This window comes from Phyllobates terribilis, unplaced genomic scaffold (assembly GCF_046119375.1).
Source record: "Phyllobates terribilis strain yellow unplaced genomic scaffold, ASM4611937v1 Scaffold_74__1_contigs__length_7073193, whole genome shotgun sequence".
Classification (NCBI taxonomy): Eukaryota; Metazoa; Chordata; class Amphibia; order Anura; family Dendrobatidae; genus Phyllobates; species Phyllobates terribilis.
Window position 1 is genome coordinate 1,170,736 of NW_027362834.1, and position 27,789 is coordinate 1,198,524.

General features: G+C 46.5%; 19 non-coding genes and 1 pseudogene across 19 annotated transcripts; all 20 read left to right on the plus strand.

Moving 5' to 3' along the window:
* Positions 1-3,075: 3,075 nt before the first annotated feature.
* Positions 3,076-3,269, plus strand: LOC141196253 (U2 spliceosomal RNA). The gene has a single exon (XR_012268816.1). It is a non-coding gene; the product is annotated as a U2 spliceosomal RNA (small nuclear RNA).
* A 1,116-nt stretch (positions 3,270-4,385) lies between these two features.
* On the plus strand, positions 4,386-4,576 carry LOC141194507 (U2 spliceosomal RNA). Its single transcript, XR_012267132.1, has one exon. It is a non-coding gene; the product is annotated as a U2 spliceosomal RNA (small nuclear RNA).
* A 1,121-nt stretch (positions 4,577-5,697) lies between these two features.
* LOC141194508 (U2 spliceosomal RNA) lies at positions 5,698-5,888 on the plus strand. The gene has a single exon (XR_012267133.1). It is a non-coding gene; the product is annotated as a U2 spliceosomal RNA (small nuclear RNA).
* A 1,120-nt stretch (positions 5,889-7,008) lies between these two features.
* LOC141194509 (U2 spliceosomal RNA) lies at positions 7,009-7,199 on the plus strand. The gene has a single exon (XR_012267134.1). It is a non-coding gene; the product is annotated as a U2 spliceosomal RNA (small nuclear RNA).
* A 1,120-nt stretch (positions 7,200-8,319) lies between these two features.
* On the plus strand, positions 8,320-8,510 carry LOC141195587 (U2 spliceosomal RNA). Its single transcript, XR_012268170.1, has one exon. It is a non-coding gene; the product is annotated as a U2 spliceosomal RNA (small nuclear RNA).
* A 1,117-nt stretch (positions 8,511-9,627) lies between these two features.
* On the plus strand, positions 9,628-9,818 carry LOC141194512 (U2 spliceosomal RNA). The gene has a single exon (XR_012267136.1). It is a non-coding gene; the product is annotated as a U2 spliceosomal RNA (small nuclear RNA).
* A 1,120-nt stretch (positions 9,819-10,938) lies between these two features.
* On the plus strand, positions 10,939-11,030 carry LOC141196512 (U2 spliceosomal RNA; annotated as a pseudogene).
* A 794-nt stretch (positions 11,031-11,824) lies between these two features.
* LOC141196369 (U2 spliceosomal RNA) lies at positions 11,825-12,007 on the plus strand. Its single transcript, XR_012268907.1, has one exon. It is a non-coding gene; the product is annotated as a U2 spliceosomal RNA (small nuclear RNA).
* Positions 12,008-13,131: 1,124 nt separating this feature from the next.
* LOC141194513 (U2 spliceosomal RNA) lies at positions 13,132-13,322 on the plus strand. Its single transcript, XR_012267137.1, has one exon. It is a non-coding gene; the product is annotated as a U2 spliceosomal RNA (small nuclear RNA).
* Positions 13,323-14,441: 1,119 nt separating this feature from the next.
* LOC141196104 (U2 spliceosomal RNA) lies at positions 14,442-14,632 on the plus strand. The gene has a single exon (XR_012268670.1). It is a non-coding gene; the product is annotated as a U2 spliceosomal RNA (small nuclear RNA).
* A 1,116-nt stretch (positions 14,633-15,748) lies between these two features.
* Positions 15,749-15,939, plus strand: LOC141194514 (U2 spliceosomal RNA). The gene has a single exon (XR_012267138.1). It is a non-coding gene; the product is annotated as a U2 spliceosomal RNA (small nuclear RNA).
* Positions 15,940-17,058: 1,119 nt separating this feature from the next.
* LOC141196105 (U2 spliceosomal RNA) lies at positions 17,059-17,249 on the plus strand. Its single transcript, XR_012268671.1, has one exon. It is a non-coding gene; the product is annotated as a U2 spliceosomal RNA (small nuclear RNA).
* A 1,114-nt stretch (positions 17,250-18,363) lies between these two features.
* On the plus strand, positions 18,364-18,554 carry LOC141195714 (U2 spliceosomal RNA). The gene has a single exon (XR_012268292.1). It is a non-coding gene; the product is annotated as a U2 spliceosomal RNA (small nuclear RNA).
* Positions 18,555-19,675: 1,121 nt separating this feature from the next.
* Positions 19,676-19,866, plus strand: LOC141194515 (U2 spliceosomal RNA). Its single transcript, XR_012267139.1, has one exon. It is a non-coding gene; the product is annotated as a U2 spliceosomal RNA (small nuclear RNA).
* Positions 19,867-20,986: 1,120 nt separating this feature from the next.
* On the plus strand, positions 20,987-21,177 carry LOC141195715 (U2 spliceosomal RNA). The gene has a single exon (XR_012268293.1). It is a non-coding gene; the product is annotated as a U2 spliceosomal RNA (small nuclear RNA).
* A 1,119-nt stretch (positions 21,178-22,296) lies between these two features.
* LOC141195716 (U2 spliceosomal RNA) lies at positions 22,297-22,487 on the plus strand. Its single transcript, XR_012268294.1, has one exon. It is a non-coding gene; the product is annotated as a U2 spliceosomal RNA (small nuclear RNA).
* Positions 22,488-23,608: 1,121 nt separating this feature from the next.
* LOC141194516 (U2 spliceosomal RNA) lies at positions 23,609-23,799 on the plus strand. Its single transcript, XR_012267140.1, has one exon. It is a non-coding gene; the product is annotated as a U2 spliceosomal RNA (small nuclear RNA).
* A 1,116-nt stretch (positions 23,800-24,915) lies between these two features.
* LOC141195804 (U2 spliceosomal RNA) lies at positions 24,916-25,106 on the plus strand. Its single transcript, XR_012268381.1, has one exon. It is a non-coding gene; the product is annotated as a U2 spliceosomal RNA (small nuclear RNA).
* Positions 25,107-26,224: 1,118 nt separating this feature from the next.
* LOC141194517 (U2 spliceosomal RNA) lies at positions 26,225-26,415 on the plus strand. The gene has a single exon (XR_012267141.1). It is a non-coding gene; the product is annotated as a U2 spliceosomal RNA (small nuclear RNA).
* Positions 26,416-27,535: 1,120 nt separating this feature from the next.
* On the plus strand, positions 27,536-27,726 carry LOC141195914 (U2 spliceosomal RNA). The gene has a single exon (XR_012268485.1). It is a non-coding gene; the product is annotated as a U2 spliceosomal RNA (small nuclear RNA).
* Positions 27,727-27,789: the final 63 nt, after the last annotated feature.

Consider the following 27,789-nt stretch of genomic DNA (forward strand, 5'->3'; position numbering starts at 1 on the left):
GAGCCGACCCGATGGCTCACTCCGCTCCAGGATTGACTTTGTGTTCACCTCTCGGGCAGTCAGGCAGAGTAGGCACTCGATGGTCTCCTGCTTCTTCTCCGACCACAGAGCCATTCACTTACAAGGTGTCCTCGGCGACGGTTTTCCGTCCGGCCCCGGCTCCTGGAAGCTGAATTGTGCTCTGCTGGCTCAGGATGAAGTCGTGGAGGAGCTGAGAGCAGCCTACGCAATGTGGCAGTCCTACAAGGGTAGCTTCCAAACAGTCTCTGATTGGTGGGAATATGTTAAACTTGAGTTTCGCTGTTTCTTTCAGGCCAAGGGTCGACAACAGGCGTGTGAGAAGAGGAGGGACTTCAGAGGGCTGCAGCGCGAGCTGCGGTCGCTGCAGGACCTTCTTCACTGCGGCTGGGACGTGAGGGAGGAGCTGGAGGAGACCAAGAAGAGCCTGAAAAGGCACTTTGAGGAGGAGTCCAAGCGAATCGTCTTCCGTTCCAAAGTGGAGAATCTGGAGAAGGGTGAGAAATGTAACTCATTCTTTTTCAGGAAACTTCATGCCGGTCACACGCCCCTGAACGAGCTGCGAGACGAGAGCGGAAACATGCGACGTGGGAAGGAGGACGTGATGAGGGTCGTCAGCGACTTCTACAGCGAACTCTACTCCCACAAGACTACCGACCCCGACGCTGCTGATAAGTTCCTGTCAGGTATCACTAACCATCTTGATCCTGCAGGCACGGCAGCCTTGGACAAACCTCTGATGGTGGGCGAATTGCTCTCTGCCGCTAAATCCTTTAGGACCGGCAGGACCCCGGGCAGTGATGGTCTTCCAGCGGAGCTCTATGTAGCGCTGGGAGACCTCATCTGTCCGGACCTGTTGGACCTGTACGAGGAGATGGTGGTGGAGGGTAGAATGCCTCCATCTTTGAGGGAAGGAATGGTCACGATCCTGTACAAGCGGAAGGGAGAGAGGTGCGACCTGAGGAATTGGCGTCCCATCACTCTGCTCAACGTGGACTACAAGATCCTGGCCAAGACGATGGCGACACGACTTAAGACGGTCATCGGACGGATCATCCACCCGGACCAGACCTGCGGCATCCCTGGACGTCGCATCGCAGACAGCCTCGCTCTCGTGCGGGACACGGTCGAGTACATCAAGGTCCGCCGCGCACACGCGGCCCTGGTCTCCTTGGATCAGGAGAAGGCCTTCGACCGGGTTTCCCACGAGTTCATGGGCCGAGCTCTGCACCGGTTAGGTTTGGGTAACATGTTTTGTTCGTATGTCCGTCTGATGTATTTTGATATCCACAGCTCGGTGTTGGTGAACGGCTGGAAGACTGACCCCTTCCCTGTCCTCTCTGGGGTCAGACAAGGCTGCCCTCTATCACCTCTTCTTTTTGTTTGTGTTATAGAACTCTTCGCAGAGGCTATCCGGCAGAATGGAGAGATCAGAGGGATCACCGCACCGGGTCCGGGACGACACGAGGTCAAGTGCTCGCTCTACATGGACGACGTCACCGTCTTCTGCGCTGATCGTGGTTCAGTCGACGCCCTCATCCAGACGTGTGAGAGGTTCGGCCGGGCTTCAGGGGCCAAAGTCAACTGCAGGAAGTCGGAAGCCATGCTCTTCGGGGATTGGCAGCCGGCCTCCTCTGCCCCCTTCCCCTTCAACATTCAACCGGATTTCCTCAAGGTGCTGGGAGTCTGGTTCGGGAAGGAAGGAGCGGCCCTCAAGTCCTGGCAAGAACGCTTGGCCAAGGTGAAGCAACGGATCGGACTCTGGAGCCTCAGACACCTCACTTGTGAGGGTAAGGCACTCGTCCTGCGTAATGAGGTCCTGCCCGTCTTGCAGTACACGGCGCAGGCCTGGCCCCCACACGTCACTGTGTGCAGGGCCATTACCAAGACAGTGTTTCACTTTGTCTGGGGATCCAAGATGGACAGAGTCAGGCGGGCCGTCATGTACAAGGAGCCTCGCAAGGGTGGGAAGGGCGTTCCAGATATCCCCACCCTCCTGCGATCCTCTTTTGTGTGTGATTGTGTCCGCCGGACTTTGCAAGTCAAGAATGGCTCCGCGGGCAGGTCCATGTCTCACTTCTTCCTGCTTCCTCTTTGGAGGCGACTCGGCTGGGACAAGTGGGACAGCTCCTTCCCCTACAACTGGACGACGCCATGGTTCTACGGAGACGTCGTTCGATTTGTGGGGGAGCATCAACTGGAGGGACTCAAGCCCGACTTGTGGAAGCCCAAAACTATCCACAAGCTAATCAGAGCCAAGGATGACGTGGAGAACATCACAGGACTTCACCAGGACACGCTGGAGACTGTGTGGACAAATGTGTCGTCTGACAGGCTGACCAACGGGCACAAGGACTTGTCGTGGATGGCGATTCAGGGCGGACTGCCCGTCCGGTCATTCATGCATGCCCGGAACCTGTGCAAGACCCGGTACTGCCCAAGGTGCCCCTTCGTGGAGGAAACATCTTTGCACACTTTTTGGGACTGCGGATTTGCACAGCGCCTATTGACTGCACTTGAGGACGACCTGAGGAACTCTGTCCCCAGGGCGAGCCTATCGCACCATTCTGTGCTTTATGGACTATTCCCTGGGGTTCATACCGTCGGAGCCATCCAGGAGGCTTGGCGCCTTATGAACTGCTTCAAGGATGCCGTTTGGGTCGCCAGGAACCGGCTCATCTTGAGGAGGGAGAGGATGTCCATCCAGGACTGCCGCAGGCTGATCCACAGCCTGCTCAGAGACTATTCCATCATGGACGGTCCGGAGGACGAGGATGAGGACTAAACCCCTCCTCCCCCTCTCCCCTTATGTGTCTTGTCTTTCAATAAAGCTTCGGGCCTGTGATTTTCCCCTCCCCATCCCCTTTTTCCCAATCCCTATCCCTTATCACGGTTCGTCGTACTGTATTGATTGACATGCTTTTTCTTTCAGATTGAGTGTTTTGTGTAGCATAGGGGTGCGATGTGTCTAGTTAGTGCGTCGTATCCTCATGCTATGTAAATATGATGTAGAATTCTGTGTGTACTGGGCTGCGGCACTGTACACTGTCTGTTAACTTATTTTTTGTGCTAATAAAAGATATATTCAATCAAAAAAATCTGTTCTTATCAGTTTAATATCTGATACGTCCCCTATCTGGGGACCATATATTAAATGGATTTTTAGAACAGGGAGATGGAAAAAGAGCTTGCTCTGTCCACTCCACGCATTGACCTGGTATTGCAGTATCTCCAGGACCGGTGCACCCCTTCTTTAATGCAGTTTCTAAAATCAGAAAGAATTGAATTCAATGCTTTTTGTTCATTTTGCTTGTTTGTCGGATTTTGGGATGGACTCTTTGGCTTTGCTTTTCTTCTCCTCATTGGATTTTTCATGTTAAAAGTTGAAGAAGCCAGATGACAAGCTCATTTTGGTTCAACTTCAGCAACTGTGCATTGCATTGCCATGTAATGTAATGTAATGCAATGCTATCTATCTAGCTCTCCCTCTATACTTCCTTTTGGATAAACAGACATATTAGGCAAGCATTTTGGAGCTTTCACCTAAATAACTACAGGTGGTGAGATAAGCTGCACAATATAATTGACCTTTCAGTATATTGTTGCACACACACCATCTATTTAGCAAATGCCCTTGTTATCAACAGCAGCCTTTTAAACTCACCTGAGCTAACAGGTATGTGAGCTGGTTACTCTGCTGCGCTTAAAATTTCTTTTTTGGTTTGCTACAATGCCTTTTCTGAAACGTTGTCTCCCTCTGCTGGAACACTGACTTCTTTCATTTAATGCCTGCAGACTATAAAAGAGAACCAACCCAAAAAGTTTGGTTGATTAGTCTGTGGCATTCTTTTAAACTGTTGCTTATGGCGGTCTCTGTGAGCTTCTCAGTGACATTCAGCCATCCAGGTATCCCGCCTGCAGTAGACGGAATGTGGCAATGGAACGCTGGCTGCGCGTGTCATAATAGGCTCTGAGCCTTTATATACCTGCGCACAGCAGCAGCCACCTTCAGTCTGCTGCTGGACAGCCAGCAGCAGCAGCAGGAGAGGTAATTAATCAGCAACCCTCCTGCTAAGGGTAGACAGCTGCTCGTTCCACCCCCCCCCCGCCTTAATTGGTTCTCCTCCCTTCCAACGGTGTTGAGGCGGGTGGGAACAGCCGGGGGTTGAGGGTACTGTGCTAAAAGAGGTGGAGTTATGCAGATCTAAAACGCGTGGATTGCAGCAGCAGCAAGCCGAAAAGTGCAGGCATGTGAGGGATCTAGACGATGACAGCATGTCTTCTCAACGGGAGTCCAGGAGGCCATCTCCACAAATGGACTTTTCAGAATCCTTGGGTGGCACCGTAGTCGGAAACCAATTCTGGTTATCGCTTCTCGGCCTTTTGGCTAAGATCAAGTGTAGTATCTGTTCTTATCAGTTTAATATCTGATACGTCCCCTATCTGGGGACCATATATTAAATGGATTTTTAGAACAGGGAGATGGAAAAAGAGCTTGCTCTGTCCACTCCACGCATTGACCTGGTATTGCAGTATCTCCAGGACCGGTGCACCCCTTCTTTAATGCAGTTTCTAAAATCAGAAAGAATTGAATTCAATGCTTTTTGTTCATTTTGCTTGTTTGTCGGATTTTGGGATGGACTCTTTGGCTTTGCTTTTCTTCTCCTCATTGGATTTTTCATGTTAAAAGTTGCAGAAGCCAGATGACAAGCTCATTTTGGTTCAACTTCAGCAACTGTGCATTGCATTGCCATGTAATGTAATGTAATGCAATGCTATCTATCTAGCTCTCCCTCTATACTTCCTTTTGGATAAACAGACATATTAGGCAAGCATTTTGGAGCTTTCACCTAAATAACTACAGGTGGTGAGATAAGCTGCACAATATAATTGACCTTTCAGTATATTGTTGCACACACACCATCTATTTAGCAAATGCCCTTGTTATCAACAGCAGCCTTTTAAACTCACCTGAGCTAACAGGTATGTGAGCTGGTTACTCTGCTGCGCTTAAAATTTCTTTTTTGGTTTGCTACAATGCCTTTTCTGAAACGTTGTCTCCCTCTGCTGGAACACTGACTTCTTTCATTTAATGCCTGCAGACTATAAAAGAGAAACCAACCCAAAAAGTTTGGTTGATTAGTCTGTGGCATTCTTTTAAACTGTTGCTTATGGCGGTCTCTGTGAGCTTCTCAGTGACATTCAGCCATCCAGGTATCCCGCCTGCAGTAGACGGAATGTGGCAATGGAACGCTGGCTGCGCGTGTCATAATAGGCTCTGAGCCTTTATATACCTGCGCACAGCAGCAGCCACCTTCAGTCTGCTGCTGGACAGCCAGCAGCAGCAGCAGCAGGAGAGGTAATTAATCAGCAACCCTCCTGCTAAGGGTAGACAGCTGCTCGTTCCACCCCCCCTCCCGCCTTAATTGGTTCTCCTCCCTTCCAACGGTGTTGAGGCGGGTGGGAACAGCCGGGGGTTGAGGGTACTGTGCTAAAAGAGGTGGAGTTATGCAGATCTAAAACGCGTGGATTGCAGCAGCAGCAAGCCGAAAAGTGCAGGCATGTGAGGGATCTAGAGGTTGACAGCATGTCTTCTTAACGGGAGTCCAGGTGGCCATCTCCACAAATGGACTTTTCAGAATCCTTGGGTGGCACCGTAGTCGGAAACCAATTCTGGTTATCGCTTCTCGGCCTTTTGGCTAAGATCAAGTGTAGTATCTGTTCTTATCAGTTTAATATCTGATACGTCCCCTATCTGGGGACCATATATTAAATGGATTTTTAGAACAGGGAGATGGAAAAAGAGCTTGCTCTGTCCACTCCACGCATTGACCTGGTATTGCAGTATCTCCAGGACCGGTGCACCCCTTCTTTAATGCAGTTTCTAAAATCAGAAAGAATTGAATTCAATGCTTTTTGTTCATTTTGCTTGTTTGTCGGATTTTGGGATGGACTCTTTGGCTTTGCTTTTCTTCTCCTCATTGGATTTTTCATGTTAAAAGTTGCAGAAGCCAGATGACAAGCTCATTTTGGTTCAACTTCAGCAACTGTGCATTGCATTGCCATGTAATGTAATGTAATGCAATGCTATCTATCTAGCTCTCCCTCTATACTTCCTTTTGGATAAACAGACATATTAGGCAAGCATTTTGGAGCTTTCACCTAAATAACTACAGGTGGTGAGATAAGCTGCACAATATAATTGACCTTTCAGTATATTGTTGCACACACACCATCTATTTAGCAAATGCCCTTGTTATCAACAGCAGCCTTTTAAACTCACCTGAGCTAACAGGTATGTGAGCTGGTTACTCTGCTGCGCTTAAAATTTCTTTTTTGGTTTGCTACAATGCCTTTTCTGAAACGTTGTCTCCCTCTGCTGGAACACTGACTTCTTTCATTTAATGCCTGCAGACTATAAAAGAGAAACCAACCCAAAAAGTTTGGTTGATTAGTCTGTGGCATTCTTTTAAACTGTTGCTTATGGCGGTCTCTGTGAGCTTCTCAGTGACACTCAGCCATCCAGGTATCCCGCCTGCAGTAGACGGAATGTGGCAATGGAACGCTGGCTGCGCGTGTCATAATAGGCTCTGAGCCTTTATATACCTGCGCACAGCAGCAGCCACCTTCAGTCTGCTGCTGGACAGCCAGCAGCAGCAGCAGCAGGAGAGGTAATTAATCAGCAACCCTCCTGCTAAGGGTAGACAGCTGCTCGTTCCACCCCCCCCCCGCCTTAATTGGTTCTCCTCCCTTCCAACGGTGTTGAGGCGGGTGGGAACAGCCGGGGGTTGAGGGTACTGTGCTAAAAGAGGTGGAGTTATGCAGATCTAAAACGCGTGGATTGCAGCAGCAGCAAGCCGAAAAGTGCAGGCATGTGAGGGATCTAGAGGTTGACAGCATGTCTTCTTAACGGGAGTCCAGGTGGCCATCTCCACAAATGGACTTTTCAGAATCCTTGGGTGGCACCGTAGTCGGAAACCAATTCTGGTTATCGCTTCTCGGCCTTTTGGCTAAGATCAAGTGTAGTATCTGTTCTTATCAGTTTAATATCTGATACGTCCCCTATCTGGGGACCATATATTAAATGGATTTTTAGAACAGGGAGATGGAAAAAGAGCTTGCTCTGTCCACTCCACGCATTGACCTGGTATTGCAGTATCTCCAGGACCGGTGCACCCCTTCTTTAATGCAGTTTCTAAAATCAGAAAGAATTGAATTCAATGCTTTTTGTTCATTTTGCTTGTTTGTCGGATTTTGGGATGGACTCTTTGGCTTTGCTTTTCTTCTCCTCATTGGATTTTTCATGTTAAAAGTTGCAGAAGCCAGATGACAAGCTCATTTTGGTTCAACTTCAGCAACTGTGCATTGCATTGCCATGTAATGTAATGTAATGCAATGCTATCTATCTAGCTCTCCCTCTATACTTCCTTTTGGATAAACAGACATATTAGGCAAGCATTTTGGAGCTTTCACCTAAATAACTACAGGTGGTGAGATAAGCTGCACAATATAATTGACCTTTCAGTATATTGTTGCACACACACCATCTATTTAGCAAATGCCCTTGTTATCAACAGCAGCCTTTTAAACTCACCTGAGCTAACAGGTATGTGAGCTGGTTACTCTGCTGCGCTTAAAATTTCTTTTTTGGTTTGCTACAATGCCTTTTCTGAAACGTTGTCTCCCTCTGCTGGAACACTGACTTCTTTCATTTAATGCCTGCAGACTATAAAAGAGAAACCAACCCAAAAAGTTTGGTTGATTAGTCTGTGGCATTCTTTTAAACTGTTGCTTATGGCGGTCTCTGTGAGCTTCTCAGTGACATTCAGCCATCCAGGTATCCCGCCTGCAGTAGACGGAATGTGGCAATGGAACGCTGGCTGCGCGTGTCATAATAGGCTCTGAGCCTTTATATACCTGCGCACAGCAGCAGCCACCTTCAGTCTGCTGCTGGACAGCCAGCAGCAGCAGCAGCAGGAGAGGTAATTAATCAGCAACCCTCCTGCTAAGGGTAGACAGCTGCTCGTTCCACCCCCCCCCCGCCTTAATTGGTTCTCCTCCCTTCCAACGGTGTTGAGGCGGGTGGGAACAGCCGGGGGTTGAGGGTACTGTGCTAAAAGAGGTGGAGTTATGCAGATCTAAAACGCGTGGATTGCAGCAGCAGCAAGCCGAAAAGTGCAGGCATGTGAGGGATCTAGAGGTTGACAGCATGTCTTCTTAACGGGAGTCCAGGTGGCCATCTCCACAAATGGACTTTTCAGAATCCTTGGGTGGCACCGTAGTCGGAAACCAATTCTGGTTATCGCTTCTCGGCCTTTTGGCTAAGATCAAGTGTAGTATCTGTTCTTATCAGTTTAATATCTGATACGTCCCCTATCTGGGGACCATATATTAAATTGATTTTTAGAACAGGGAGATGGAAAAAGAGCTTGCTCTGTCCACTCCACGCATTGACCTGGTATTGCAGTATCTCCAGGACCGGTGCACCCCTTCTTTAATGCAGTTTCTAAAATCAGAAAGAATTGAATTCAATGCTTTTTGTTCATTTTGCTTGTTTGTCGGATTTTGGGATGGACTCTTTGGCTTTGCTTTTCCTCTCCTCATTGGATTTTTCATGTTAAAAGTTGCAGAAGCCAGATGACAAGCTCATTTTGGTTCAACTTCAGCAACTGTGCATTGCATTGCCATGTAATGTAATGTAATGCAATGCTATCTATCTAGCTCTCCCTCTATACTTCCTTTTGGATAAACAGACATATTAGGCAAGCATTTTGGAGCTTTCACCTAAATAACTACAGGTGGTGAGATAAGCTGCACAATATAATTGACCTTTCAGTATATTGTTGCACACACACCATCTATTTAGCAAATGCCCTTGTTATCAACAGCAGCCTTTTAAACTCACCTGAGCTAACAGGTATGTGAGCTGGTTACTCTGCTGCGCTTAAAATTTCTTTTTTGGTTTGCTACAATGCCTTTTCTGAAACGTTGTCTCCCTCTGCTGGAACACTGACTTCTTTCATTTAATGCCTGCAGACTATAAAAGAGAAACCAACCCAAAAAGTTTGGTTGATTAGTCTGTGGCATTCTTTTAAACTGTTGCTTATGGCGGTCTCTGTGAGCTTCTCAGTGACATTCAGCCATCCAGGTATCCCGCCTGCAGTAGACGGAATGTGGCAATGGAACGCTGGCTGCGCGTGTCATAATAGGCTCTGAGCCTTTATATACCTGCGCACAGCAGCAGCCACCTTCAGTCTGCTGCTGGACAGCCAGCAGCAGCAGCAGCAGGAGAGGTAATTAATCAGCAACCCTCCTGCTAAGGGTAGACAGCTGCTCGTTCCACCCCCCCCCCCGCCTTAATTGGTTCTCCTCCCTTCCAACGGTGTTGAGGCGGGTGGGAACAGCCGGGGGTTGAGGGTACTGTGCTAAAAGAGGTGGAGTTATGCAGATCTAAAACGCGTGGATTGCAGCAGCAGCAAGCCGAAAAGTGCAGGCATGTGAGGGATCTAGAGGTTGACAGCATGTCTTCTTAACGGGAGTCCAGGTGGCCATCTCCACAAATGGACTTTTCAGAATCCTTGGCACCGTAGTCGGAAACCAATTCTGGTTATCGCTTCTCGGCCTTTTGGCTAAGATCAAGTGTAGTATCTGTTCTTATCAGTTTAATATCTGATACGTCCCCTATCTGGGGACCATATATTAAATGGATTTTTAGAACAGGGAGATGGAAAAAGAGCTTGCTCTGTCCACTCCACGCATTGACCTGGTATTGCAGTATCTCCAGGACCGGTGCACCCCTTCTTTAATGCAGTTTCTAAAATCAGAAAGAATTGAATTCAATGCTTTTTGTTCATTTTGCTTGTTTGTCGGATTTTGGGATGGACTCTTTGGCTTTGCTTTTCTTCTCCTCATTGGATTTTTCATGTTAAAAGTTGCAGAAGCCAGATGACAAGCTCATTTTGGTTCAACTTCAGCAACTGTGCATTGCATTGCCATGTAATGTAATGTAATGCAATGCTATCTATCTAGCTCTCCCCCTATACTTCCTTTTGGATAAACAGACATATTAGGCAAGCATTTTGGAGCTTTCACCTAAATAACTACAGGTGGTGAGATAAGCTGCACAATATAATTGACCTTTCAGTATATTGTTGCACACACACCATCTATTTAGCAAATGCCCTTGTTATCAACAGCAGCCTTTTAAACTCACCTGAGCTAACAGGTATGTGAGCTGGTTACTCTGCTGCGCTTAAAATTTCTTTTTTGGTTTGCTACAATGCCTTTTCTGAAACGTTGTCTCCCTCTGCTGGAACACTGACTTCTTTCATTTAATGCCTGCAGACTATAAAAGAGAAACCAACCCAAAAAGTTTGGTTGATTAGTCTGTGGCATTCTTTTAAACTGTTGCTTATGGCGGTCTCTGTGAGCTTCTCAGTGACATTCAGCCATCCAGGTATCCCGCCTGCAGTAGACGGAATGTGGCAATGGAACGCTGGCTGCGCGTGTCATAATAGGCTCTGAGCCTTTATATACCTGCGCACAGCAGCAGCCACCTTCAGTCTGCTGCTGGACAGCCAGCAGCAGCAGCAGCAGGAGAGGTAATTAATCAGCAACCCTCCTGCTAAGGGTAGACAGCTGCTCATCCACCCCACCCCCCGCCTTAATTGGTTCTCCTCCCTTCCAACGGTGTTGAGGCGGGTGGGAACAGCCGGGGGTTGAGGGTACTGTGCTAAAAGAGGTGGAGTTATGCAGATCTAAAACGCGTGGATTGCAGCAGCAGCAAGCCGAAAAGTGCAGGCATGTGAGGGATCTAGAGGTTGACAGCATGTCTTCTTAACGGGAGTCCAGGTGGCCATCTCCACAAATGGACTTTTCAGAATCCTTGGGTGGCACCGTAGTCGGAAACCAATTCTGGTTATCGCTTCTCGGCCTTTTGGCTAAGATCAAGTGTAGTATCTTTCGAAAAGGCGGTTTTGGATGTTGGCCGCCCTAGTAGATTGATACATTATGCACACTGGGGTTTAGGCGCTTGTTAGTACGCCAGGTGGCTAATATAGTCATCTGGTGGAAAGCATGGCCCCCCAGGATCGACGCCATTGGGCCGGGGAAGATCGAAAGCCCGAAGTGTGAAGTGCCCCAGGAGTGGTGACCCTGGGGTGCCTTAACTCACTGGGATTGGGAACCCCACTTGAGTTTATGGCACATTTGCACAAGCACTTCAAATTTTCTTTCTTCGCACACACCCTTATTCCGGGCCTTCTGGCCTTAGGATGGGGAATTTTTCAATTCCCGGTCGAAGGTCCGGGCAGTATTATACTGTGAAACCTTCACTATTTATTTAATTTCTTTGTCACTGTGTGTCCACTTATTCACGTGTGTCACGTCCTACTAGGATTTTGTCGGGATGCGGTTCCCTTACGGGTTCCTCTCTTGGCAGGTCTAGGGGGGGAGTGTGTGGCCATCAGGTTCAGCTCCCCCCTGAACCCCCCTGGCTCTCCTCTTTCGGGAGGAGAGCGTTGTTGGCTCCCCTCTTCCGGGAGGGGAGCACAGTCTTTGGCTCCCAGTGCCTTGCTCGGGTGAGAACTCGGGCAGGTGCTGGGGGTAAGATTGGGTCGCCTCTGGCTTCGGCTGGAGGTGGCTTTTTGTCCCTGTTCCTCGCTGTGGCCTTTTGGCTCGGAGGGACGGGGAATGGTTTGGGGGACCCTTCTCCTTTTGGAGAGGGTTTCAAGAAGACCAGCATCCTAGTGCACTTTTTTTGTGGCACTTGTCACTTTTTTAAGCGCACTCGGGTTTTGTACACGAATTCGGGCTTTCGAAAAAAAAAAAAAAAAAATCTGTTCTTATCAGTTTAATATCTGATACGTCCCCTATCTGGGGACCATATATTAAATGGATTTTTAGAACAGGGAGATGGAAAAAGAGCTTGCTCTGTCCACTCCACGCATTGACCTGGTATTGCAGTATCTCCAGGACCGGTGCACCCCTTCTTTAATGCAGTTTCTAAAATCAGAAAGAATTGAATTCAATGCTTTTTGTTCATTTTGCTTGTTTGTCGGATTTTGGGATGGACTCTTTGGCTTTGCTTTTCTTCTCCTCATTGGATTTTCCATGTTAAAAGTTGCAGAAGCCAGATGACAAGCTCATTTTGGTTCAACTTCAGCAACTGTGCATTGCATTGCCATGTAATGTAATGTAATGCAATGCTATCTATCTAGCTCTCCCTCTATACTTCCTTTTGGATAAACAGACATATTAGGCAAGCATTTTGGAGCTTTCACCTAAAAAACTACAGGTGGTGAGATAAGCTGCACAATATAATTGACCTTTCAGTATATTGTTGCACACACACCATCTATTTAGCAAATGCCCTTGTTATCAACAGCAGCTTTTTAAACTCACCTGAGCTAACAGGTATGTGAGCTGGTTACTCTGCTGCGCTTAAAATTTCTTTTTTGGTTTGCTACAATGCCTTGTCTGAAACGTTGTCTCCCTCTGCTGGAACACTGACTTCTTTCATTTAATGCCTGCAGACTATAAAAGAGAAACCAACCCAAAAAGTTTGGTTGATTAGTCTGTGGCATTCTTTTAAACTGTTGCTTATGGCGGTCTCTGTGAGCTTCTCAGTGACATTCAGCCATCCAGGTATCCCACCTGCAGTAGACGGAATGTGGCAATGGAACGCTGGCTGCGCGTGTCATAATAGGCTCTGAGCCTTTATATACCTGCGCACAGCAGCAGCCACCTTCAGTCTGCTGCTGGACAGCCAGCAGCAGCAGCAGCAGGAGAGGTAATTAATCAGCAACCCTCCTGCTAAGGGAAGACAGCTGCTCGTTCCACCCCCCCCCCCCCCGCCTTAATTGGTTCTCCTCCCTTCCAACGGTGTTGAGGCGGGTGGGAACAGCCGGGGGTTGAGGGTACTGTGCTAAAAGAGGTGGAGTTATGCAGATCTAAAACGCGTGGATTGCAGCAGCAGCAAGCCGAAAAGTGCAGGCATGTGAGGGATCTAGAGGTTGACAGCATGTCTTCTTAACGGGAGTCCAGGTGGCCATCTCCACAAATGGACTTTTCAGAATCCTTGGGTGGCACCGTAGTCGGAAACCAATTCTGGTTATCGCTTCTCGGCCTTTTGGCTAAGATCAAGTGTAGTATCTGTTCTTATCAGTTTAATATCTGATACGTCCCCTATCTGGGGACCATATATTAAATGGATTTTTAGAACAGGGAGATGGAAAAAGAGCTTGCTCTGTCCACTCCACGCATTGACCTGGTATTGCAGTATCTCCAGGACCGGTGCACCCCTTCTTTAATGCAGTTTCTAAAATCAGAAAGAATTGAATTCAATGCTTTTTGTTCATTTTGCTTGTTTGTCGGATTTTGGGATGGACTCTTTGGCTTTGCTTTTCTTCTCCTCATTGGATTTTTCATGTTAAAAGTTGCAGAAGCCAGATGACAAGCTCATTTTGGTTCAACTTCAGCAACTGTGCATTGCATTGCCATGTAATGTAATGTAATGCAATGCTATCTATCTAGCTCTCCCTCTATACTTCCTTTTGGATAAACAGACATATTAGGCAAGCATTTTGGAGCTTTCAACTAAATAACTACAGGTGGTGAGATAAGCTGCACAATATAATTGACCTTTCAGTATATTGTTGCACACACACCATCTATTTAGCAAATGCCCTTGTTATCAACAGCAGCCTTTTAAACTCACCTGAGCTAACAGGTATGTGAGCTGGTTACTCTGCTGCGCTTAAAATTTCTTTTTTGGTTTGCTACAATGCCTTTTCTGAAACGTTGTCTCCCTCTGCTGGAACACTGACTTCTTTCATTTAATGCCTGCAGACTATAAAAGAGAAACCAACCCAAAAAGTTTGGTTGATTAGTCTGTGGCATTCTTTTAAACTGTTGCTTATGGCGGTCTCTGTGAGCTTCTCAGTGACATTCAGCCATCCAGGTATCCCGCCTGCAGTAGACGGAATGTGGCAATGGAACGCTGGCTGCGCGTGTCATAATAGGCTCTGAGCCTTTATATACCTGCGCACAGCAGCAGCCACCTTCAGTCTGCTGCTGGACAGCCAGCAGCAGCAGCAGCAGGAGAGGTAATTAATCAGCAACCCTCCTGCTAAGGGTAGACAGCTGCTCGTTCCACCCCCCCCCCGCCTAATTGGTTCTCCTCCCTTCCAACGGTGTTGAGGCGGGTGGGAACAGCCGGGGGTTGAGGGTACTGTGCTAAAAGAGGTGGAGTTATGCAGATCTAAAACGCGTGGATTGCAGCAGCAGCAAGCCGAAAAGTGCAGGCATGTGAGGGATCTAGAGGTTGACAGCATGTCTTCTTAACGGGAGTCCAGGTGGCCATCTCCACAAATGGACTTTTCAGAATCCTTGGGTGGCACCGTAGTCGGAAACCAATTCTGGTTATCGCTTCTCGGCCTTTTGGCTAAGATCAAGTGTAGTATCTGTTCTTATCAGTTTAATATCTGATACGTCCCCTATCTGGGGACCATATATTAAATGGATTTTTAGAACAGGGAGATGGAAAAAGAGCTTGCTCTGTCCACTCCACGCATTGACCTGGTATTGCAGTATCTCCAAGACTGGTGCACCCCTTCTTTAATGCAGTTTCTAAAATCAGAAAGAATTGAATTCAATGCTTTTTGTTCATTTTGCTTGTTTGTCGGATTTTGGGATGGACTCTTTGGCTTTGCTTTTCTTCTCCTCATTGGATTTTTCATGTTAAAAGTTGCAGAAGCCAGATGACAAGCTCATTTTGGTTCAACTTCAGCAACTGTGCATTGCATTGCCATGTAATGTAATGCAATGCTATCTATCTAGCTCTCCCTCTATACTTCCTTTTGGATAAACAGACATATTAGGCAAGCATTTTGGAGCTTTCACCTAAATAACTACAGGTGGTGAGATAAGCTGCACAATATAATTGACCTTTCAGTATATTGTTGCACACACACCATCTATTTAGCAAATGCCCTTGTTATCAACAGCAGCCTTTTAAACTCACCTGAGCTAACAGGTATGTGAGCTGGTTACTCTGCTGCGCTTAAAATTTCTTTTTTGGTTTGCTACAATGCCTTTTCTGAAACGTTGTCTCCCTCTGCTGGAACACTGACTTCTTTCATTTAATGCCTGCAGACTATAAAAGAGAAACCAACCCAAAAAGTTTGGTTGATTAGTCTGTGGCATTCTTTTAAACTGTTGCTTATGGCGGTCTCTGTGAGCTTCTCAGTGACATTCAGCCATCCAGGTATCCCGCCTGCAGTAGACGGAATGTGGCAATGGAACGCTGGCTGCGCGTGTCATAATAGGCTCTGAGCCTTTATATACCTGCGCACAGCAGCAGCCACCTTCAGTCTGCTGCTGGACAGCCAGCAGCAGCAGCAGCAGGAGAGGTAATTAATCAGCAACCCTCCTGCTAAGGGTAGACAGCTGCTCGTTCCACCCCCCCCCCCGCCTTAATTGGTTCTCCTCCCTTCCAACGGTGTTGAGGCGGGTGGGAACAGCCGGGGGTTGAGGGTACTGTGCTAAAAGAGGTGGAGTTATGCAGATCTAAAACGCGTGGATTGCAGCAGCAGCAAGCCGAAAAGTGCAGGCATGTGAGGGATCTAGAGGTTGACAGCATGTCTTCTTAACGGGAGTCCAGGTGGCCATCTCCACAAATGGACTTTTCAGAATCCTTGGGTGGCACCGTAGTCGGAAACCAATTCTGGTTATCGCTTCTCGGCCTTTTGGCTAAGATCAAGTGTAGTATCTGTTCTTATCAGTTTAATATCTGATACGTCCCCTATCTGGGGACCATATATTAAATGGATTTTTAGAACAGGGAGATGGAAAAAGAGCTTGCTCTGTCCACTCCACGCATTGACCTGGTATTGCAGTATCTCCAGGACCGGTGCACCCCTTCTTTAATGCAGTTTCTAAAATCAGAAAGAATTGAATTCAATGCTTTTTGTTCATTTTGCTTGTTTGTCGGATTTTGGGATGGACTCTTTGGCTTTGCTTTTCTTCTCCTCATTGGATTTTTCATGTTAAAAGTTGCAGAAGCCAGATGACAAGCTCATTTTGGTTCAACTTCAGCAACTGTGCATTGCATTGCCATGTAATGTAATGTAATGCAATGCTATCTATCTAGCTCTCCCTCTATACTTCCTTTTGGATAAACAGACATATTAGGCAAGCATTTTGGAGCTTTCACCTAAATAACTACAGGTGGTGAGATAAGCTGCACAATATAATTGACCTTTCAGTATATTGTTGCACACACACCATCTATTTAGCAAATGCCCTTGTTATCAACAGCAGCCTTTTAAACTCACCTGAGCTAACAGGTATGTGAGCTGGTTACTCTGCTGCGCTTAAAATTTCTTTTTTGGTTTGCTACAATGCCTTTTCTGAAACGTTGTCTCCCTCTGCTGGAACACTGACTTCTTTCATTTAATGCCTGCAGACTATAAAAGAGAAACCAACCCAAAAAGTTTGGTTGATTAGTCTGTGGCATTCTTTTAAACTGTTGCTTATGGCGGTCTCTGTGAGCTTCTCAGTGACATTCAGCCATCCAGGTATCCCGCCTGCAGTAGACGGAATGTGGCAATGGAACGCTGGCTGCGCGTGTCATAATAGGCTCTGAGCCTTTATATACCTGCGCACAGCAGCAGCCACCTTCAGTCTGCTGCTGGACAGCCAGCAGCAGCAGCAGCAGGAGAGGTAATTAATCAGCAACCCTCCTGCTAAGGGTAGACAGCTGCTCGTTCCACCCCCCCCCCGCCTAATTGGTTCTCCTCCCTTCCAACGGTGTTGAGGCGGGTGGGAACAGCCGGGGGTTGAGGGTACTGTGCTAAAAGAGGTGGAGTTATGCAGATCTAAAACGCGTGGATTGCAGCAGCAGCAAGCCGAAAAGTGCAGGCATGTGAGGGATCTAGAGGTTGACAGCATGTCTTCTTAACGGGAGTCCAGGTGGCCATCTCCACAAATGGACTTTTCAGAATCCTTGGGTGGCACCGTAGTCGGAAACCAATTCTGGTTATCGCTTCTCGGCCTTTTGGCTAAGATCAAGTGTAGTATCTGTTCTTATCAGTTTAATATCTGATACGTCCCCTATCTGGGGACCATATATTAAATGGATTTTTAGAACAGGGAGATGGAAAAAGAGCTTGCTCTGTCCACTCCACGCATTGACCTGGTATTGCAGTATCTCCAAGACTGGTGCACCCCTTCTTTAATGCAGTTTCTAAAATCAGAAAGAATTGAATTCAATGCTTTTTGTTCATTTTGCTTGTTTGTCGGATTTTGGGATGGACTCTTTGGCTTTGCTTTTCTTCTCCTCATTGGATTTTTCATGTTAAAAGTTGCAGAAGCCAGATGACAAGCTCATTTTGGTTCAACTTCAGCAACTGTGCATTGCATTGCCATGTAATGTAATGCAATGCTATCTATCTAGCTCTCCCTCTATACTTCCTTTTGGATAAACAGACATATTAGGCAAGCATTTTGGAGCTTTCACCTAAATAACTACAGGTGGTGAGATAAGCTGCACAATATAATTGACCTTTCAGTATATTGTTGCACACACACCATCTATTTAGCAAATGCCCTTGTTATCAACAGCAGCCTTTTAAACTCACCTGAGCTAACAGGTATGTGAGCTGGTTACTCTGCTGCGCTTAAAATTTCTTTTTTGGTTTGCTACAATGCCTTTTCTGAAACGTTGTCTCCCTCTGCTGGAACACTGACTTCTTTCATTTAATGCCTGCAGACTATAAAAGAGAAACCAACCCAAAAAGTTTGGTTGATTAGTCTGTGGCATTCTTTTAAACTGTTGCTTATGGCGGTCTCTGTGAGCTTCTCAGTGACATTCAGCCATCCAGGTATCCCGCCTGCAGTAGACGGAATGTGGCAATGGAACGCTGGCTGCGCGTGTCATAATAGGCTCTGAGCCTTTATATACCTGCGCACAGCAGCAGCCACCTTCAGTCTGCTGCTGGACAGCCAGCAGCAGCAGCAGCAGGAGAGGTAATTAATCAGCAACCCTCCTGCTAAGGGTAGACAGCTGCTCGTTCCACCCCCCCCTGCCTTAATTGGTTCTCCTCCCTTCCAACGGTGTTGAGGCGGGTGGGAACAGCCGGGGGTTGAGGGTACTGTGCTAAAAGAGGTGGAGTTATGCAGATCTAAAACGCGTGGATTGCAGCAGCAGCAAGCCGAAAAGTGCAGGCATGTGAGGGATCTAGAGGTTGACAGCATGTCTTCTTAACGGGAGTCCAGGTGGCCATCTCCACAAATGGACTTTTCAGAATCCTTGGGTGGCATCGTAGTCGGAAACCAATTCTGGTTATCGCTTCTCGGCCTTTTGGCTAAGATCAAGTGTAGTATCTGTTCTTATCAGTTTAATATCTGATACGTCCCCTATCTGGGGACCATATATTAAATGGATTTTTAGAGCAGGGAGATGGAAAAAGAGCTTGCTCTGTCCACTCCACGCATTGACCTGGTATTGCAGTATCTCCAGGACCGGTGCACCCCTTCTTTAATGCAGTTTCTAAAATCAGAAAGAATTGAATTCAATGCTTTTTGTTCATTTTGCTTGTTTGTCGGATTTTGGGATGGACTCTTTGGCTTTGCTTTTCTTCTCCTCATTGGATTTTTCATGTTAAAAGTTGCAGAAGCCAGATGACAAGCTCATTTTGGTTCAACTTCAGCAACTGTGCATTGCATTGCCATGTAATGTAATGTAATGCAATGCTATCTATCTAGCTCTCCCTCTATACTTCCTTTTGGATAAACAGACATATTAGGCAAGCATTTTGGAGCTTTCACCTAAATAACTACAGGTGGTGAGATAAGCTGCACAATATAATTGACCTTTCAGTATATTGTTGCACACACACCATCTATTTAGCAAATGCCCTTGTTATCAACAGCAGCCTTTTAAACTCACCTGAGCTAACAGGTATGTGAGCTGGTTACTCTGCTGCGCTTAAAATTTCTTTTTTGGTTTGCTACAATGCCTTTTCTGAAACGTTGTCTCCCTCTGCTGGAACACTGACTTCTTTCATTTAATGCCTGCAGACTATAAAAGAGAAACCAACCCAAAAAGTTTGGTTGATTAGTCTGTGGCATTCTTTTAAACTGTTGCTTATGGCGGTCTCTGTGAGCTTCTCAGTGACATTCAGCCATCCAGGTATCCCGCCTGCAGTAGACGGAATGTGGCAATGGAACGCTGGCTGCGCGTGTCATAATAGGCTCTGAGCCTTTATATACCTGCGCACAGCAGCAGCCACCTTCAGTCTGCTGCTGGACAGCCAGCAGCAGCAGCAGCAGGAGAGGTAATTAATCAGCAACCCTCCTGCTAAGGGTAGACAGCTGCTCGTTCCACCCCCACCCCCGCCTTAATTGGTTCTCCTCCCTTCCAACGGTGTTGAGGCGGGTGGGAACAGCCGGGGGTTGAGGGTACTGTGCTAAAAGAGGTGGAGTTATGCAGATCTAAAACGCGTGGATTGCAGCAGCAGCAAGCCGAAAAGTGCAGGCATGTGAGGGATCTAGAGGTTGACAGCATGTCTTCTTAACGGGAGTCCAGGTGGCCATCTCCACAAATGGACTTTTCAGAATCCTTGGGTGGCACCGTAGTCGGAAACCAATTCTGGTTATCGCTTCTCGGCCTTTTGGCTAAGATCAAGTGTAGTATCTGTTCTTATCAGTTTAATATCTGATACGTCCCCTATCTGGGGACCATATATTAAATGGATTTTTAGAACAGGGAGATGGAAAAAGAGCTTGCTCTGTCCACTCCACGCATTGACCTGGTATTGCAGTATCTCCAGGACCGGTGCACCCCTTCTTTAATGCAGTTTCTAAAATCAGAAAGAATTGAATTCAATGCTTTTTGTTCATTTTGCTTGTTTGTCGGATTTTGGGATGGACTCTTTGGCTTTGCTTTTCTTCTCCTCATTGGATTTTTCATGTTAAAAGTTGCAGAAGCCAGATGACAAGCTCATTTTGGTTCAACTTCAGCAACTGTGCATTGCATTGCCATGTAATGTAATGTAATGCAATGCTATCTATCTAGCTCTCCCTCTATACTTCCTTTTGGATAAACAGACATATTAGGCAAGCATTTTGGAGCTTTCACCTAAATAACTACAGGTGGTGAGATAAGCTGCACAATATAATTGACCTTTCAGTATATTGTTGCACACACACCATCTATTTAGCAAATGCCCTTGTTATCAACAGCAGCCTTTTAAACTCACCTGAGCTAACAGGTATGTGAGCTGGTTACTCTGCTGCGCTTAAAATTTCTTTTTTGGTTTGCTACAATGCCTTTTCTGAAACGTTGTCTCCCTCTGCTGGAACACTGACTTCTTTCATTTAATGCCTGCAGACTATAAAAGAGAAACCAACCCAAAAAGTTTGGTTGATTAGTCTGTGGCATTCTTTTAAACTGTTGCTTATGGCGGTCTCTGTGAGCTTCTCAGTGACATTCAGCCATCCAGGTATCCCGCCTGCAGTAGACGGAATGTGGCAATGGAACGCTGGCTGCGCATGTCATAATAGGCTCTGAGCCTTTATATACCTGCGCACAGCAGCAGCCACCTTCAGTCTGCTGCTGGACAGCCAGCAGCAGCAGCAGCAGGAGAGGTAATTAATCAGCAACCCTCCTGCTAAGGGTAGACAGCTGCTCGTTCCACCCCCCCCCTGCCTTAATTGGTTCTCCTCCCTTCCAACGGTGTTGAGGCGGGTGGGAACAGCCGGGGGTTGAGGGTACTGTGCTAAAAGAGGTGGAGTTATGCAGATCTAAAACGCGTGGATTGCAGCAGCAGCAAGCCGAAAAGTGCAGGCATGTGAGGGATCTAGAGGTTGACAGCATGTCTTCTTAACGGGAGTCCAGGTGGCCATCTCCACAAATGGACTTTTCAGAATCCTTGGGTGGCACCGTAGTCGGAAACCAATTCTGGTTATCGCTTCTCGGCCTTTTGGCTAAGATCAAGTGTAGTATCTGTTCTTATCAGTTTAATATCTGATACGTCCCCTATCTGGGGACCATATATTAAATGGATTTTTAGAGCAGGGAGATGGAAAAAGAGCTTGCTCTGTCCACTCCACGCATTGACCTGGTATTGCAGTATCTCCAGGACCGGTGCACCCCTTCTTTAATGCAGTTTCTAAAATCAGAAAGAATTGAATTCAATGCTTTTTGTTCATTTTGCTTGTTTGTCGGATTTTGGGATGGACTCTTTGGCTTTGCTTTTCTTCTCCTCATTGGATTTTTCATGTTAAAAGTTGCAGAAGCCAGATGACAAGCTCATTTTGGTTCAACTTCAGCAACTGTGCATTGCATTGCCATGTAATGTAATGTAATGCAATGCTATCTATCTAGCTCTCCCTCTATACTTCCTTTTGGATAAACAGACATATTAGGCAAGCATTTTGGAGCTTTCACCTAAATAACTACAGGTGGTGAGATAAGCTGCACAATATAATTGACCTTTCAGTATATTGTTGCACACACACCATCTATTTAGCAAATGCCCTTGTTATCAACAGCAGCCTTTTAAACTCACCTGAGCTAACAGGTATGTGAGCTGGTTACTCTGCTGCGCTTAAAATTTCTTTTTTGGTTTGCTACAATGCCTTTTCTGAAACGTTGTCTCCCTCTGCTGGAACACTGACTTCTTTCATTTAATGCCTGCAGACTATAAAAGAGAAACCAACCCAAAAAGTTTGGTTGATTAGTCTGTGGCATTCTTTTAAACTGTTGCTTATGGCGGTCTCTGTGAGCTTCTCAGTGACATTCAGCCATCCAGGTATCCCGCCTGCAGTAGACGGAATGTGGCAATGGAACGCTGGCTGCGCGTGTCATAATAGGCTCTGAGCCTTTATATACCTGCGCACAGCAGCAGCCACCTTCAGTCTGCTGCTGGACAGCCAGAAGCAGCAGCAGCAGGAGAGGTAATTAATCAGCAACCCTCCTGCTAAGGGTAGACAGCTGCTCGTTCCACCCCCCCCCACCTTAATTGGTTCTCCTCCCTTCCAACGGTGTTGAGGCGGGTGGGAACAGCCGGGGGTTGAGGGTACTGTGCTAAAAGAGGTGGAGTTATGCAGATCTAAAACGCGTGGATTGCAGCAGCAGCAAGCCGAAAAGTGCAGGCATGTGAGGGATCTAGAGGTTGACAGCATGTCTTCTTAACGGGAGTCCAGGTGGCCATCTCCACAAATGGACTTTTCAGAATCCTTGGGTGGCACCGTAGTCGGAAACCAATTCTGGTTATCGCTTCTCGGCCTTTTGGCTAAGATCAAGTGTAGTATCTGTTCTTATCAGTTTAATATCTGATACGTCCCCTATCTGGGGACCATATATTAAATGGATTTTTAGAGCAGGGAGATGGAAAAAGAGCTTGCTCTGTCCACTCCACGCATTGACCTGGTATTGCAGTATCTCCAGGACCGGTGCACCCCTTCTTTAATGCAGTTTCTAAAATCAGAAAGAATTGAATTCAATGCTTTTTGTTCATTTTGCTTGTTTGTCGGATTTTGGGATGGACTCTTTGGCTTTGCTTTTCTTCTCCTCATTGGATTTTTCATGTTAAAAGTTGCAGAAGCCAGATGACAAGCTCATTTTGGTTCAACTTCAGCAACTGTGCATTGCATTGCCATGTAATGTAATGTAATGCAATGCTATCTATCTAGCTCTCCCTCTATACTTCCTTTTGGATAAACAGACATATTAGGCAAGCATTTTGGAGCTTTCACCTAAATAACTACAGGTGGTGAGATAAGCTGCACAATATAATTGACCTTTCAGTATATTGTTGCACACACACCATCTATTTAGCAAATGCCCTTGTTATCAACAGCAGCCTTTTAAACTCACCTGAGCTAACAGGTATGTGAGCTGGTTACTCTGCTGCGCTTAAAATTTCTTTTTTGGTTTGCTACAATGCCTTTTCTGAAACGTTGTCTCCCTCTGCTGGAACACTGACTTCTTTCATTTAATGCCTGCAGACTATAAAAGAGAAACCAACCCAAAAAGTTTGGTTGATTAGTCTGTGGCATTCTTTTAAACTGTTGCTTATGGCGGTCTCTGTGAGCTTCTCAGTGACATTCAGCCATCCAGGTATCCCGCCTGCAGTAGACGGAATGTGGCAATGGAACGCTGGCTGCGCGTGTCATAATAGGCTCTGAGCCTTTATATACCTGCGCACAGCAGCAGCCACCTTCAGTCTGCTGCTGGACAGCCAGCAGCAGCAGCAGCAGGAGAGGTAATTAATCAGCAACCCTCCTGCTAAGGGTAGACAGCTGCTCGTTCCACCCCCCCCCCCGCCTTAATTGGTTCTCCTCCCTTCCAACGGTGTTGAGGCGGGTGGGAACAGCCGGGGGTTGAGGGTACTGTGCTAAAAGAGGTGGAGTTATGCAGATCTAAAACGCGTGGATTGCAGCAGCAGCAAGCCGAAAAGTGCAGGCATGTGAGGGATCTAGAGGTTGACAGCATGTCTTCTTAACGGGAGTCCAGGTGGCCATCTCCACAAATGGACTTTTCAGAATCCTTGGGTGGCACCGTAGTCGGAAACCAATTCTGGTTATCGCTTCTCGGCCTTTTGGCTAAGATCAAGTGTAGTATCTGTTCTTATCAGTTTAATATCTGATACGTCCCCTATCTGGGGACCATATATTAAATGGATTTTTAGAACAGGGAGATGGAAAAAGAGCTTGCTCTGTCCACTCCACGCATTGACCTGGTATTGCAGTATCTCCAGGACCGGTGCACCCCTTCTTTAATGCAGTTTCTAAAATCAGAAAGAATTGAATTCAATGCTTTTTGTTCATTTTGCTTGTTTGTCGGATTTTGGGATGCACTCTTTGGCTTTGCTTTTCTTCTCCTCATTGGATTTTTCATGTTAAAAGTTGCAGAAGCCAGATGACAAGCTCATTTTGGTTCAACTTCAGCAACTGTGCATTGCATTGCCATGTAATGTAATGTAATGCAATGCTATCTATCTAGCTCTCCCTCTATACTTCCTTTTGGATAAACAGACATATTAGGCAAGCATTTTGGAGCTTTCACCTAAATAACTACAGGTGGTGAGATAAGCTGCACAATATAATTGACCTTTCAGTATATTGTTGCACACACACCATCTATTTAGCAAATGCCCTTGTTATCAACAGCAGCCTTTTAAACTCACCTGAGCTAACAGGTATGTGAGCTGGTTACTCTGCTGCGCTTAAAATTTCTTTTTTGGTTTGCTACAATGCCTTTTCTGAAACGTTGTCTCCCTCTGCTGGAACACTGACTTCTTTCATTTAATGCCTGCAGACTATAAAAGAGAAACCAACCCAAAAAGTTTGGTTGATTAGTCTGTGGCATTCTTTTAAACTGTTGCTTATGGCGGTCTCTGTGAGCTTCTCAGTGACATTCAGCCATCCAGGTATCCCGCCTGCAGTAGACGGAATGTGGCAATGGAACACTGGCTGCGCGTGTCATAATAGGCTCTGAGCCTTTATATACCTGCGCACAGCAGCAGCCACCTTCAGTCTGCTGCTGGACAGCCAGCAGCAGCAGCAGGAGAGGTAATTAATCAGCAACCCTCCTGCTAAGGGTAGACAGCTGCTCGTTCCACCCCCCCCCGCCTTAATTGGTTCTCCTCCCTTCCAACGGTGTTGAGGCGGGTGGGAACAGCCGGGGGTTGAGGGTACTGTGCTAAAAGAGGTGGAGTTATGCAGATCTAAAACGCGTGGATTGCAGCAGCAGCAAGCCGAAAAGTGCAGGCATGTGAGGGATCTAGAGGTTGACAGCATGTCTTCTTAACGGGAGTCCAGGTGGCCATCTCCACAAATGGACTTTTCAGAATCCTTGGGTGGCACCGTAGTCGGAAACCAATTCTGGTTATCGCTTCTCGGCCTTTTGGCTAAGATCAAGTGTAGTATCTGTTCTTATCAGTTTAATATCTGATACGTCCCCTATCTGGGGACCATATATTAAATGGATTTTTAGAACAGGGAGATGGAAAAAGAGCTTGCTCTGTCCACTCCACGCATTGACCTGGTATTGCAGTATCTCCAGGACTGGTGCACCCCTTCTTTAATGCAGTTTCTAAAATCAGAAAGAATTGAATTCAATGCTTTTTGTTCATTTTGCTTGTTTGTCGGATTTTGGGATGGACTCTTTGGCTTTGCTTTTCTTCTCCTCATTGGATTTTTCATGTTAAAAGTTGCAGAAGCCAGATGACAAGCTCATTTTGGTTCAACTTCAGCAACTGTGCATTGCATTGCCATGTAATGTAATGTAATGCAATGCTATCTATCTAGCTCTCCCTCTATACTTCCTTTTGGATAAACAGACATATTAGGCAAGCATTTTGGAGCTTTCACCTAAATAACTACAGGTGGTGAGATAAACTGCACAATATAATTGACCTTTCAGTATATTGTTGCACACACACCATCTATTTAGCAAATGCCCTTGTTATCAACAGCAGCCTTTTAAACTCACCTGAGCTAACAGGTATGTGAGCTGGTTACTCTGCTGCGCTTAAAATTTCTTTTTTGGTTTGCTACAATGCCTTTTCTGAAACGTTGTCTCCCTCTGCTGGAACACTGACTTCTTTCATTTAATGCCTGCAGACTATAAAAGAGAAACCAACCCAAAAAGTTTGGTTGATTAGTCTGTGGCATTCTTTTAAACTGTTGCTTATGGCGGTCTCTGTGAGCTTCTCAGTGACATTCAGCCATCCAGGTATCCCGCCTGCAGTAGACGGAATGTGGCAATGGAACGCTGGCTGCGCGTGTCATAATAGGCTCTGAGCCTTTATATACCTGCGCACAGCAGCAGCCACCTTCAGTCTGCTGCTGGACAGCCAGCAGCAGCAGCAGCAGGAGAGGTAATTAATCAGCATCCCTCCTGCTAAGGGTAGACAGCTGCTCGTTCCACCCCCCCCGCCTTAATTGGTTCTCCTCCCTTCCAACGGTGTTGAGGCGGGTGGGAACAGCCGGGGGTTGAGGGTACTGTGCTAAAAGAGGTGGAGTTATGCAGATCTAAAACGCGTGGATTGCAGCAGCAGCAAGCCGAAAAGTGCAGGCATGTGAGGGATCTAGAGGTTGACAGCTTGTCTTCTTAACGGGAGTCCAGGTGGCCATCTCCACAAATGGACTTTTCAGAATCCTTGGGTGGCACCGTAGTCGGAAACCAATTCTGGTTATCGCTTCTCGGCCTTTTGGCTAAGATCAAGTGTAGTATCTGTTCTTATCAGTTTAATATCTGATACGTCCCCTATCTGGGGACCATATATTAAATGGATTTTTAGAACAGGGAGATGGAAAAAGAGCTTGCTCTGTCCACTCCACGCATTGACCTGGTATTGCAGTATCTCCAGGACCGGTGCACCCCTTCTTTAATGCAGTTTCTAAAATCAGAAAGAATTGAATTCAATGCTTTTTGTTCATTTTGCTTGTTTGTCGGATTTTGGGATGGACTCTTTGGCTTTGCTTTTCTTCTCCTCATTGGATTTTTCATGTTAAAAGTTGCAGAAGCCAGATGACAAGCTCATTTTGGTTCAACTTCAGCAACTGTGCATTGCATTGCCATGTAATGTAATGTAATGCAATGCTATCTATCTAGCTCTCCCTCTATACTTCCTTTTGGATAAACAGACATATTAGGCAAGCATTTTGGAGCTTTCACCTAAATAACTACAGGTGGTGAGATAAGCTGCACAATATAATTGACCTTTCAGTATATTGTTGCACACACACCATCTATTTAGCAAATGCCCTTGTTATCAACAGCAGCCTTTTAAACTCACCTGAGCTAACAGGTATGTGAGCTGGTTACTCTGCTGCGCTTAAAATTTCTTTTTTGGTTTGCTACAATGCCTTTTCTGAAACGTTGTCTCCCTCTGCTGGAACACTGACTTCTTTCATTTAATGCCTGCAGACTATAAAAGAGAAACCAACCCAAAAAGTTTGGTTGATTAGTCTGTGGCATTCTTTTAAACTGTTGCTTATGGCGGTCTATGTGAGCTTCTCAGTGACATTCAGCCATCCAGGTATCCCGCCTGCAGTAGACGGAATGTGGCAATGGAACGCTGGCTGCGCGTGTCATAATAGGCTCTGAGCCTTTATATACCTGCGCACAGCAGCAGCCACCTTCAGTCTGCTGCTGGACAGCCAGCAGCAGCAGCAGCAGGAGAGGTAATTAATCAGCAACCCTCCTGTTAAGGGTAGACAGCTGCTCGTTCCACCCCCCCCCCGCCTTAATTGGTTCTCCTCCCTTCCAACGGTGTTGAGGCGGGTGGGAACAGCCGGGGGTTGAGGGTACTGTGCTAAAAGAGGTGGAGTTATGCAGATCTAAAACGCGTGGATTGCAGCAGCAGCAAGCCGAAAAGTGCAGGCATGTGAGGGATCTAGAGGTTGACAGCATGTCTTCTTAACGGGAGTCCAGGTGGCCATCTCCACAAATGGACTTTTCAGAATCCTTGGGTGGCACCGTAGTCGGAAACCAATTCTGGTTATCGCTTCTCGGCCTTTTGGCTAAGATCAAGTGTAGTATCTGTTCTTATCAGTTTAATATCTGATACGTCTCCTATCTGGGGACCATATATTAAATGGATTTTTAGAACAGGGAGATGGAAAAAGAGCTTGCTCTGTCCACTCCACGCATTGACCTGGTATTGCAGTATCTCCAGGACCGGTGCACCCCTTCTTTAATGCAGTTTCTAAAATCAGAAAGAATTGAATTCAATGCTTTTTGTTCATTTTGCTTGT